The sequence below is a fragment of the Lagenorhynchus albirostris genome, chromosome 14 (genome assembly GCF_949774975.1).
Source record: "Lagenorhynchus albirostris chromosome 14, mLagAlb1.1, whole genome shotgun sequence".
Lineage (NCBI taxonomy): Eukaryota > Metazoa > Chordata > Mammalia > Artiodactyla > Delphinidae > Lagenorhynchus > Lagenorhynchus albirostris.
Window position 1 is genome coordinate 3546702 of NC_083108.1, and position 10007 is coordinate 3556708.

The window sequence follows — 10007 nt, forward strand, 5'->3', positions numbered from 1 at the left end:
CACAGGGAGAGAGAGAGAGCCCTAGCAGTGGTTACCATCTGATGGGAGGTGTAAACCTTTGTGTTGAAGAGCCCTGGGTACCAGCAAGCCACTAGGGCATCAGAAGACACCCCTAAACTCAGAGGCTTCATGTTTAAATTCTAACCTATCGTTTGTCACAAGTTTATGACTCAACCGCGCCATTTTGTTGACCCTGCTTGGACTCACTCACCTGCCCCCAGCGGATGGCTCGCTGGGGACTGGCCAGTGGGCATGGCCTTGGCTGGGCAGCTTAGCCCCTTTGTATGTCCCACACCCTCCAACAAGCCGGTGTCCTCGTGAGAGGAGCAAGTGGCCAAGAAAGAAAATGGAAACACGAAAGCACGTTTTTCAGCTCAGCTTGTGTGGACTCTGTCCCATCGGCCAGGACAAGTTCCATGGCCACGGTCAGCAATGGTGTGGAAGGGCACAGGCAACAGAGTGGACACAGAGAGACAGAGAAATGGGGGCCGTGTGACCCCACTACTGGGACGGCGTCCTCTTCCAGCCAACTCAAATCCTGGTGGCTGCCGTTTTAGCCAGTTTCCTCCTGAAATAAATCCGTTTTTCTCTCAGAGCCAACACATCAGTTCTGCTCAGGTAGAGGCTTCACGGACAAGCTGGAACATTCTAGGCGGCCAGGGAGACACAAGACGGGTCTCAGGAAAAGCGCGTCCCGTGGGGGAATTGGCGAGAGGGTCGAAAAACGCGAAGCGCACATCCCACTTGGAGCTGCGTCTTCTCCAAAGAATGTCACATTTTGAGTGGAAAGGGGAAGAAGAGGGGGAGCCCCAAACCTCACGCTCTGAAGTCAGTTATTTTTCTCTCTTGACTAATTAAGCTTAACCAGAATGGTGGACCTGTCAAACTCGGGGAACCTTTTCTGAGAGAAGAAAGGAACCTGCTCTCCAGGTGGGTTTCCCAGCGCTGGCTGGTTCCCACCGCTGTATACACCTGGCATCCATGACAGCACCGTCAAAAATAATAGCTAAAAAGCTCACTGTCTGTCACGATGAAGTAATTATGTATGGGGCTTTCCTTACCCTCGAGATGGATTATATATTTCATTGAGGAAAATATATGTGGCTTTTAAAGGATGTAATACATTGAGGGCACTGCTGAGATTAATAGCCAAATAAAGAATTTTTCCAAAAGTTCTCTGTGTGTGTCTGTGCGCACGCGAGGGCTTGTGCGCGTGTCACTCATGGAGAGATGGAGGATATCTTCCCAAGCTGGTTAATTACAAAATGCTTTATTGTTCTATTACACCCTTATCGGTAATTAATCACCACTTTGATGTAAAGTTCAGCCTCAGGAAAGTATCATGAAATTGTCCTTCATGTTTGAATGAGGGGTTTTAGGGGTGAATAGAGACTCTGACCGAGATAGGAGTTTACTCCCCTTGGAAACAGGAAACAGGAATGATCATCTTCTACTGGGTCTGTTCCCTTGGGGTGTGGATGGGGCTCAAAGAAAAGGAGGCAGGAGATAGAGAAGAGGGAGAGAGAGAGACAGACAGACAGAGACAGAGACAGAGGGAGACAGAGCTGTAAGCCTGCACAGCAACAGGGGTGCCGGGAGCTTCCTGGGTGGCATTCTTCAGGTGCAGAGTTTGAATAAAAAAGCAAAACAGGATGCTCCATTCAGTAAATATTATCATTTTTATTCACTCATTAATTAAGTTGCTTAATTGCTGCTGTCAAAAGACTCTTGAGTTTGTGACTGGGGCTGCGGTTTTGATCAGAGCTGTTTTGATCAGAGCTGGGGAGAGAGTGGCATCTCGGGCTCGGTTTCCTGGGAAGGAGGCTGGGAGGGAGATGTGGAAGGACGCAGGACGGATGTGGCAGGGAAGGCGCTTCTGGGGCCGAGGTCTGTGACGTGAAGGCTGTAGGAGGATGTTTCTTTTCCACGATTGGCGCCCATCACCGGCATGTGATCACGTCAGTCATTTCTCTGTGCCCATCATTCTTATGCAGAATATTTCCTTCTAATCGAACTTCCCAAGAAGGGCAGACTGGAACAGACCCCGGCCTTGGTGGTCCACACATGTGCGTGTCCTCTGTGTCTGTTTCAGAGTATCCCGTCCCTGCACCACATCCGGGGGCCCCGCGTGCTCGGGCCATGGGCGCAGGGCTCTGCCTGTATCCTCCCTCGGGGACACATGCGTCCTGCAGAGCCCCAGCCAGGCCCACTCTGCAAACGCTCCAGAAATAGCCCACACAGTGTCTTGGTGCTGACATTTGATTAACACTCCTTGGCCTTCCCATGCTCAAATATGCTTTATTTGAAATGTTTGAATAACCTTTGAGCACACCCCTCCTAATGTGTCACCCTGCAGACCCCAAAATCATTGGCTAATCCAGCAGCCACGGAGCCTCCTGGCCGGGGAGAGATGGTCCCCTGCCCTCCGATACCAGGCTTCCCCGAGGGATGTCTCCACACATCTACCATGGGGGTGGGGAAGCCAGGAGCAAGGTCACAGACGAGGCTGCTAAGTCAACATGTCTTATACACCTGACCTGCCTGATTCCCCTGGGGAGAGAGCTGCGTTCACTCTACAGTGACCCCCTTATCCACGGAGGAACATTCCAAGACCCCCGATGGATGCCTGAAACATGGTGGGGTACCAAACCCTATAGATACTCTGTTTTTTCCTATACATGCAGACCTATGACAAAGTTTAATTTATACATTAGGCGCAGTAAGAGATGAACACCAATAACTAATAATAAAACAGTGATAACAATATTCTGTAATAAAAGTTATGTGGTCTGTCTCTCTCTCTCTCTGTCAAAATATCTGATGGTGCTGTACTCACCTTCCGTGCGCTGGCGTGAAACGACATAGCGCTTCTGTGATGAGGTGTGGTGGATGACGTAGACATTGTGATCTAGCATTAAGCTGCCGTTGACCTTCCGATGGTAGTTCAGCAGGAGGATCTACTTCGGGTGACCCTGGATCATTGAGCCGTGATGATGCTGATGGGTGAAGGTCAGGCGCAGACCAGGGCAGTGCTTGGGGATGCTGGGCGGGGCAAAGAGAGACTTCACTGCACTCCTCAGAGTGGCCTGCAGTTTTAAACTGATGCATTGTTTATTTCTGCAATTTAAAACTGATCATTTTGTATTTCCATTTCAAATGTTCAGACCAAGGTTAACCTCGGGTCCCTGAAACTGCAGAAAGCAAACCTGCAGGTAAGGGGGGAACCACTGTGCTTCTCATCTGTGGAATGTGTTATGCTTCAGCTCTCAGTTACTCAGTGTAGCTACCCTTCCATCCAGCGGAGCCAAGTGTGTGTGTGTTGTGCGTATGCGTGCGTGTACGCATCGTGTGTGCTGTATATGTGCACACGTGTGCAAGCAGTTATACAAGTATGCATGTGTGTGTGTGTCTGCGTGTATGGGGCGTGCATGTGTTGTATGTTGTGTGTTCACGTGCGTGCATGTGTCTGTTTCCCCAATCTTTTCTCAGTGCCCTCGACCGCATGCCTGTTGGGCCCCTTGCTGACAGTCTATCTGGAAACACGCTGCCCTGTGGGGAGCTTCACACCAGGCAGGAAAGCCAAGACCAAGAGCAGCATGGCAATGGGCCAGGGGACAAGCAACTTCGCTGATGAGTCTCTGAATCTTTACTTTCCTGTTAAAATACATTGGACCTCTGATGCCAAAGCCTCGTGAATTTTGTGAGAACGGAAATCCTCATTTTCGGGAGCTGGGCTGCTGTGGACTTGGCCTGCAGACCCCAAGCAGTTACTCCTCTCTGGTGCCATGAGGAGTATCTCAGTGCATAAAAATGAAAGAGAGAGGAAGGAAGGAAGGAGGGAGGGAGGGAGGGAGGGAAGGAAGGAGGGAAGGAAGGAAGGAAGGAGGGAAGGAGGGAAGGAGAGAAGGAGGGAGGGAAAGAAGGAAGGAAGGAAGGAAGGAAGGAAGGAAGGAGGGAAGGAAGGAGGGAGGGAGGGAGGGAAGGAAGGAGGGAGGGAGGGAGGGAAGGAAGGAAGGAAGGAAGGAAGGAAGGAAGGAAGGTGGGTGGGAGGGAAGGAAGGAGGGAAGGAAGGAAGGAAGGAGGGAAGGAGGGAAGGAGAGAAGGAGGGAGGGAAAGAAGGAAGGAAGGAAGGAAGGAAGGAAGGAGGGAAGGAAGGAGGGAGGGAGGGAGGGAAGGAAGGAGGGAGGGAGGGAGGGAAGGAAGGAAGGAAGGAAAGAAGGAAGGAGGGAGGGAGGGAAGGAAGGAAGGAAGGAAGGAAGGAGGGAGGGCGGGCGGGAGAGAAAAAGATTAAGAAGCATCTCAATTCACAGCATCTTTCTCACTCCCTTCACTTTTCTGAGAAATTCTTTTTGCATTTAGGGCAAGGGGACCTGCTTCTGCATGCAGGAAGATGAGAGATAGTTATTACAGCTTTCCAACACTTACCTGAAAAATCTAACATCTTTATTTGGCCTGTCAAACTCAGCTCTGTAAGATACATTTCAATGACTTGAGGGTGCATCCGGGCCTCCTGGTAAGGTGGGATCCTGACCGTGTATCACATCCATACACGGTGACTGTTGAAAAGAAGCACATGGGTCCTATCGTTGGTAGAGAGAAACGCTGAAGTTCACAGACACCTGGAAACCCAGAAGCTCAAATAACAGAACTGGGAGCAGAGACAAGGGAACTGGGAAACAGGGAAGAAACAGAGCTGATGTTCTAACCTGATAACGTAGCAAATTGATGACAAATTAGAAGGAGGCTACACCAGGTTTTCATCGTTACACTTCCAATCACATTAAATGATTTAAATGATCTCAAGCTCCTGAAAATAGCAACATGAACATGAAAGTTGATCTGAAACAGAACCACAGCGGCACTTTGCTAGTCTATAAAATCTTTTCCAGGAAAAGGGCAAAACCACCAGGGGAAAAATGGTTTTACACCGTACTGTGCTTGTCTTGTTACAAACACTCACGTAGATGGTCTTTTCTTGAGTCTAAGATGAGACAAATTCACGCAGATATAAAGAATATTCTGGAACAGCTTCTAAAAAGTCTTAAATTTGACTTTCCAGATCGAAAGACAAATTTTCTAAAGAACAACAACTCTTTGACTAGCAGCTTGTGTTCGTTTTCCATTGCTGATATGACAAATTACCACAAACTCAGTGGTTCAAAACAGCACAAACGTGTCGTCTTACTGCACTACACGTCAGAAGCACAACATGAACCTACCTCACTGGGCCAAGATCAAGGTGTCAGCAGGGCAGCATTCCTTTCCGGGGGCTCTTGGGAACGACCCATGTCCTTGCCTTTTCACACTTCTAGACGGTACCCACGTTCCTTGGCTTGTGGCTCCTTCCTTCACCCTCAAAGCCAGCATCGTGGTCTGAGCCCGTCCCCTGCTGCCATCTTTCTGTCTCTCTCTGACTCTTTCTCTCACTTTTAAGAACCCTCATGACTACCCTAGGCCCACCTGGACAATCTCCCTATTGTAAAGTCAGCAGATCAGCAGCCTTAGTTCCACCTGCCACCTTATGTGCCCTTTGCTACATAACTTACATAGTCACAGGTTCCAGGATTCAGCATGGACATCCTTGGGGGGCCGTTACCCTGGGTACCACCCTGCTCTTAAGGGATGCAGGAATCAAACGAGGAAAAAAGGCCATCCCAGCAGGCAGGGATGGCCACACTGGGCTGGCCAAGTGCTCTCAGGATACACCATCGAAGACAAAGATGCTCTGGGAAAAGTGAGGTAATCCTATCCCTTTCTTAGAGGTGTGTATGGTTGCCTGTGGCTTCTGTCAGAAAGTACCACAAACCGGGTAGCTTAAAGCAAGAGGAATTTTTTTCTCTTGTAGTTCTGGAGGCCAGAGGCTGAAATCAAGTTGTCAGCAGGGACGTGCTCCCTCTGAAAGCTATAGGGGATCCTTCTAGCCTCTTCTAGCATCTGCCGTTTGTCCTGCAATCTTTGGCTTGTGGCTGCATCACTCCCATCTCCGCCTCCATCATCACGTGGGCTTCCTCTTCCTGTGTCTCTCTCAGTATCTCTCTCAGCTTCTTATAAGGACACCAGTCCCATTGGATTAGGGCCACCCTACTCCAGTACAGCCTCATCTTAACTAACAACACCTACAATAACCCGTTTCCTAAGAAGGTCACCTTCACAGGTACCAGAGATTGGGGTTTCGGCACATCTTTTCTAGGGGGACAGAATTCAACCCCAAACAAACGACTATTTTGAAAACAACACTATTCTAGTTAATGAAGTTTATAATTGTTTGAACTGGTGTGTGACGCATGAGTCTAGAAATATGAAACCATATCTTATATCTAAATCAAAAGAATCTATTTTAAGTCCTGAGATAGAGTCCAATGATACCACGACTTTTATCCATTCTCGGGACAAACTGAGTCCCCCATATACCCAATATAACAGAGCAAACAAGCATAAGGTGACAGGAAATATGATCGTAACTTGAGACCTTCAGAGGATGGAAATATACTCATATGTACGAAGGGAGTAAATTGAGAAACGGCTCTAGAGTCCAGAATCCAGGCACTGTTAGATGCCTGTCAGAGATCGACGTGATCAATACACGTATGAATAATGCTCAACAAGATGCTTCGAAGTGATGGTTTTCTTTTCATTCAAAACTGTCATTTCCTAGAAGCCATAAGGAACTGGACACGGAGTTCTCCTGCGGGCCCTGTGCTTCCGGGGCTGAGGCCTCTCAGGCTGGGCCCTGGGGCTCTCAGGACAGTTCCTCCACCCACAGCACTGCTGCAGGTGTAGCCCCGGCCTGGCCTCCACACCCGTGACCCCTCTCCCACCTCCACCTGGAGGCTCTCTGGAGACAGGGCCTGACCAGCCCCGCCAGCCACTGAGGCCTTGACCCCTGCCTCCCGGGTTCTCTGGAGCTGTGGCCTCTCCCCTCTCTTGCCCTCCCCTCTGACAGGGCTTGAAGCCTGAAAGAGCTCTCCTTTGTTCTCTTTACCGCTGAAGGAAAGCATTTCTTAGCACGAGCTCTAACTACCCACCTCTAGTGTTTCTGACTCCGGGAGGCCACGCAAAACCAGGCTTTGGAGCAGGTCTTTAGGGACTAGAGGTTAGGGGCCCCCAACGCCCACTAACGACACCCCTGGCCACTCCTGTGCCTGAGTGCAGGACTGAGGCAGAGATATCACGGGAACCACTGGCTTTCTGGAGAGCGAGGAAGCAGAGCCAGGCAGCAGAGCAGAGCTGGGCTCCCAGCTGGAGGGGAAGCCACGGCCTCCGCGTGGAGGGGACACCGAGGCCGTCTCGGAAGAACTGTTCCGTTTTAACACCTGCCTTTTCGAAGAGAGGGAAAAGTCATTTAATCTCTCAGCACACTGACATTCAGACCTCTCAAGCCGGACAGCTCCAAAGGCCGGGTCACCACCCTCTGGGGCAGAATGGATCTCTCCTCCAAAGGGGCCTCCGGCCTCTCCCCCCACCCCACCAAGGCCTGGCGGGGAGCTACCTCCCAGAAACTCTGGCCACTCTGGGCCCGTTTTCTTTCCCAAAAACTCTGTGAGACTTGGCAGGTGGCAAGCGTGTTCTGCTGTGTTGTGTGTTCTGGTTTGATGTGTTCTGAGCCGCTTCTGCCGGGCCGCCCTGCATCCCTCCGACTGGCCGCCCTGCATCCCTCCGGCTGTCCTGCATCCCTCCGGCTGTCCTCCCTGCATCCCTCCGACTGGCCGCCCTGCATCCCTCCGACTGGCCGCCCTGCATCCCTCCGACTGGCCGCCCTGCATCCCTCCGGCTGTCCTCCCTGCATCCCTCCGGCTGTCCTGCATCCCTCTGCCCGCCCAGGGCCCGTTTATTCAGGTGGGCAGCTGCCTGCTAGCCTCATGCACACGCGTCGAGACACATGGCAGCAGGAGGGGTGAGGCCGGGTGTTTGATGCGTGGATGGGAGGAGCCGGGTGGGTTAAGAGGCCTCTTCGCCCCTCAGAGGCCCGGTTCACACTTTCATGTCTGTCCGGGGTGAATGGGAGGTCAGGAGGTGAAACGGAGTTCACCCAGAAGTTGACTGATAGCGTTGGGTGCGCGGGAGGGGTTGTCTAGAACCAGGCCCCGGGCTGGGAGGTTGTCCTGTCTGCCAGGAAGCTCCTGGCCGAGGGGCCCCAGTGATGGATGGGCTGGGCCTGCACTCGGGGCCGCACAGCTGTGGGCGGCCAGACCCCATGGCGGAAGCCACCACCCAGCCAGCCAGCACCCCCCGGGGCCTGGGAACCCAGCAGGCCCAGCGCCCGCCGGGTAGCAGCACGCTGGATGCCGTTCCTTATTTCTGTATTGGCCGAGGTGGGAGGAAAAATGATCCAGTGATGGCATCCCTGCCTAGGAGAAGATTGTTTGCTTTTGTGGGAGCGAAAGGCACCTTTCTGCCTGCACCACCGAGTGTTGCTAAGGGCAGGGCGATGACTAAGCTAGAAATGTCACAGGGAGAGGCCAAGGCAGGCCGATTTAAAAAGTCCTTTTATGTCCAACTTCTGTCTAATCCCAGGAGGAAAGCAAAACACAACAAAACAAAACCGTGACTCAGAAAGTTCCAGTTGCACAGAGCCTGGGTTCTTAGAGCCAGGGTCGCTTCTGCGTGTGTGTGACCTTGAAAAGAAGGACCTGAAAATTGCTCCAGGGGAGCCTCACACGTGTTTTCAAGAGAACTCCCTGCCCTGGAGACGAGAGGGTGTCTGAAGGGTCTACTCAACCCCACCTCTGCCCCTCCCCATACTCACCTCCGCTATCACAGCAAAGGATTCAGAATAACGCCGTCCCGAAATTCCCCTAATTGTGGCTACTTCAAGTGATGGATCCAGGGTGTCTTTTTTTTTTTTTTCCCCCAAGCAAAGAATGTGTCTGGAGCATGAGCACGGAGGTGGGTTTGGTTGATGGGCGGCTCTGAACCCTGCTAATTTCCGGGCAAGCCGTCCTGCTTTCAAGTCTGCAGCGGCAGCTTCAGACTTCAGCTCACAACGCCATCCTTTGCAGATACACCTTCTCTCCCCCCCGGAAGTGCAGACAAAGCAAAGGAATACTGCTTACTATCTCCAAAAGCGGGGGAAACGATTCGCTGGCAGACATTTTGCCGAAACCTATTGGAGGCGAGGCCTGACCTCAGTCCTAAGGGCGCAGGACGCGGCGATGTCCCCAGTCCCGGGGCAGGGGGGCTGTGAGGTCCCCCTCGCCCCTCCCCCCTCCCCCCAGCCAGGCGACAGCTGCAAAGGCCATTCTTCCAGGAAAAGCCAAGAGCAGCCACGGGAGGGTTCTAAGAGTGTATGAAGAGGGGACGAGACTACGAAATAATAAATAATTAAGTTTTCACTTGGCAAAGAAATAAGCGAGGCGCTGCTTCTACACGGCCCCAACCATTAGCGCGCTCGACTCCATTTCAGATGGGCCTTCAAGAGGGCAGCACACTTCGTGTGCTTTTAAATTCTGAAGTCCTCAGGAGTTTCTCCAGAAGTCTGAACGCTTCTCAAGTAACTCTACTTGTAAACGATGACCTGACACTGGATCTTTCAGAACGAAGGCAATTTGAACATCTAGACGGATGCAACATTTTATTTTATTGTAAAAATACATTCTACTCAGTAAACGGAAAAAATTGTTTATTAAAAGATCAGACATGAAAGTGACTTAGGGATTAATGTCTGAGAAATATAGAGTCTCTTTTTCTGCTTTTCTGCTTCTACTATTTTCTGCATTTCGAAAACATGCTTTTCAACGAACTTCTTCGGAGCAAGTACCATGCGTTAGACAGTGGAGATAATTAGTACCAGAAATTAGTGGAAAGCAGAACAGAAGTTTTTTGAAAGGACCAATAAAATCGACAATAAAATAGAGAATATAAAAATACATTACCAGCAACAGAAATGGAAAAAGAGGAAAGTTAACAAATAAAGATAATTTTTTAAATCATAACAAAATTAAGTATGCACAGCCCCATGCCAATCATTTGAGCATACAGAACAAACAAAATAGGTTATTTTTAAGGAA

General features: G+C 50.8%; 1 long non-coding RNA gene across 2 annotated transcripts; it reads right to left on the bottom strand.

The window, feature by feature from the left end:
• Positions 1-1656: 1656 nt before the first annotated feature.
• On the bottom strand, positions 1657-9360 carry LOC132504272 (uncharacterized). Of its 2 annotated transcripts, none has more exons than XR_009534812.1 (4): positions 8747-9360; positions 7026-7317; positions 4426-4556; positions 1657-3086 (listed from the first exon to the last, which is right to left on the bottom strand). It is a non-coding gene; the product is annotated as an uncharacterized LOC132504272 (long non-coding RNA). The 2 variants fall into 2 exon arrangements; XR_009534813.1 differs by having other exon boundaries at positions 4426-4580.
• Between the last annotated feature and the right edge of the window lie 647 nt (positions 9361-10007).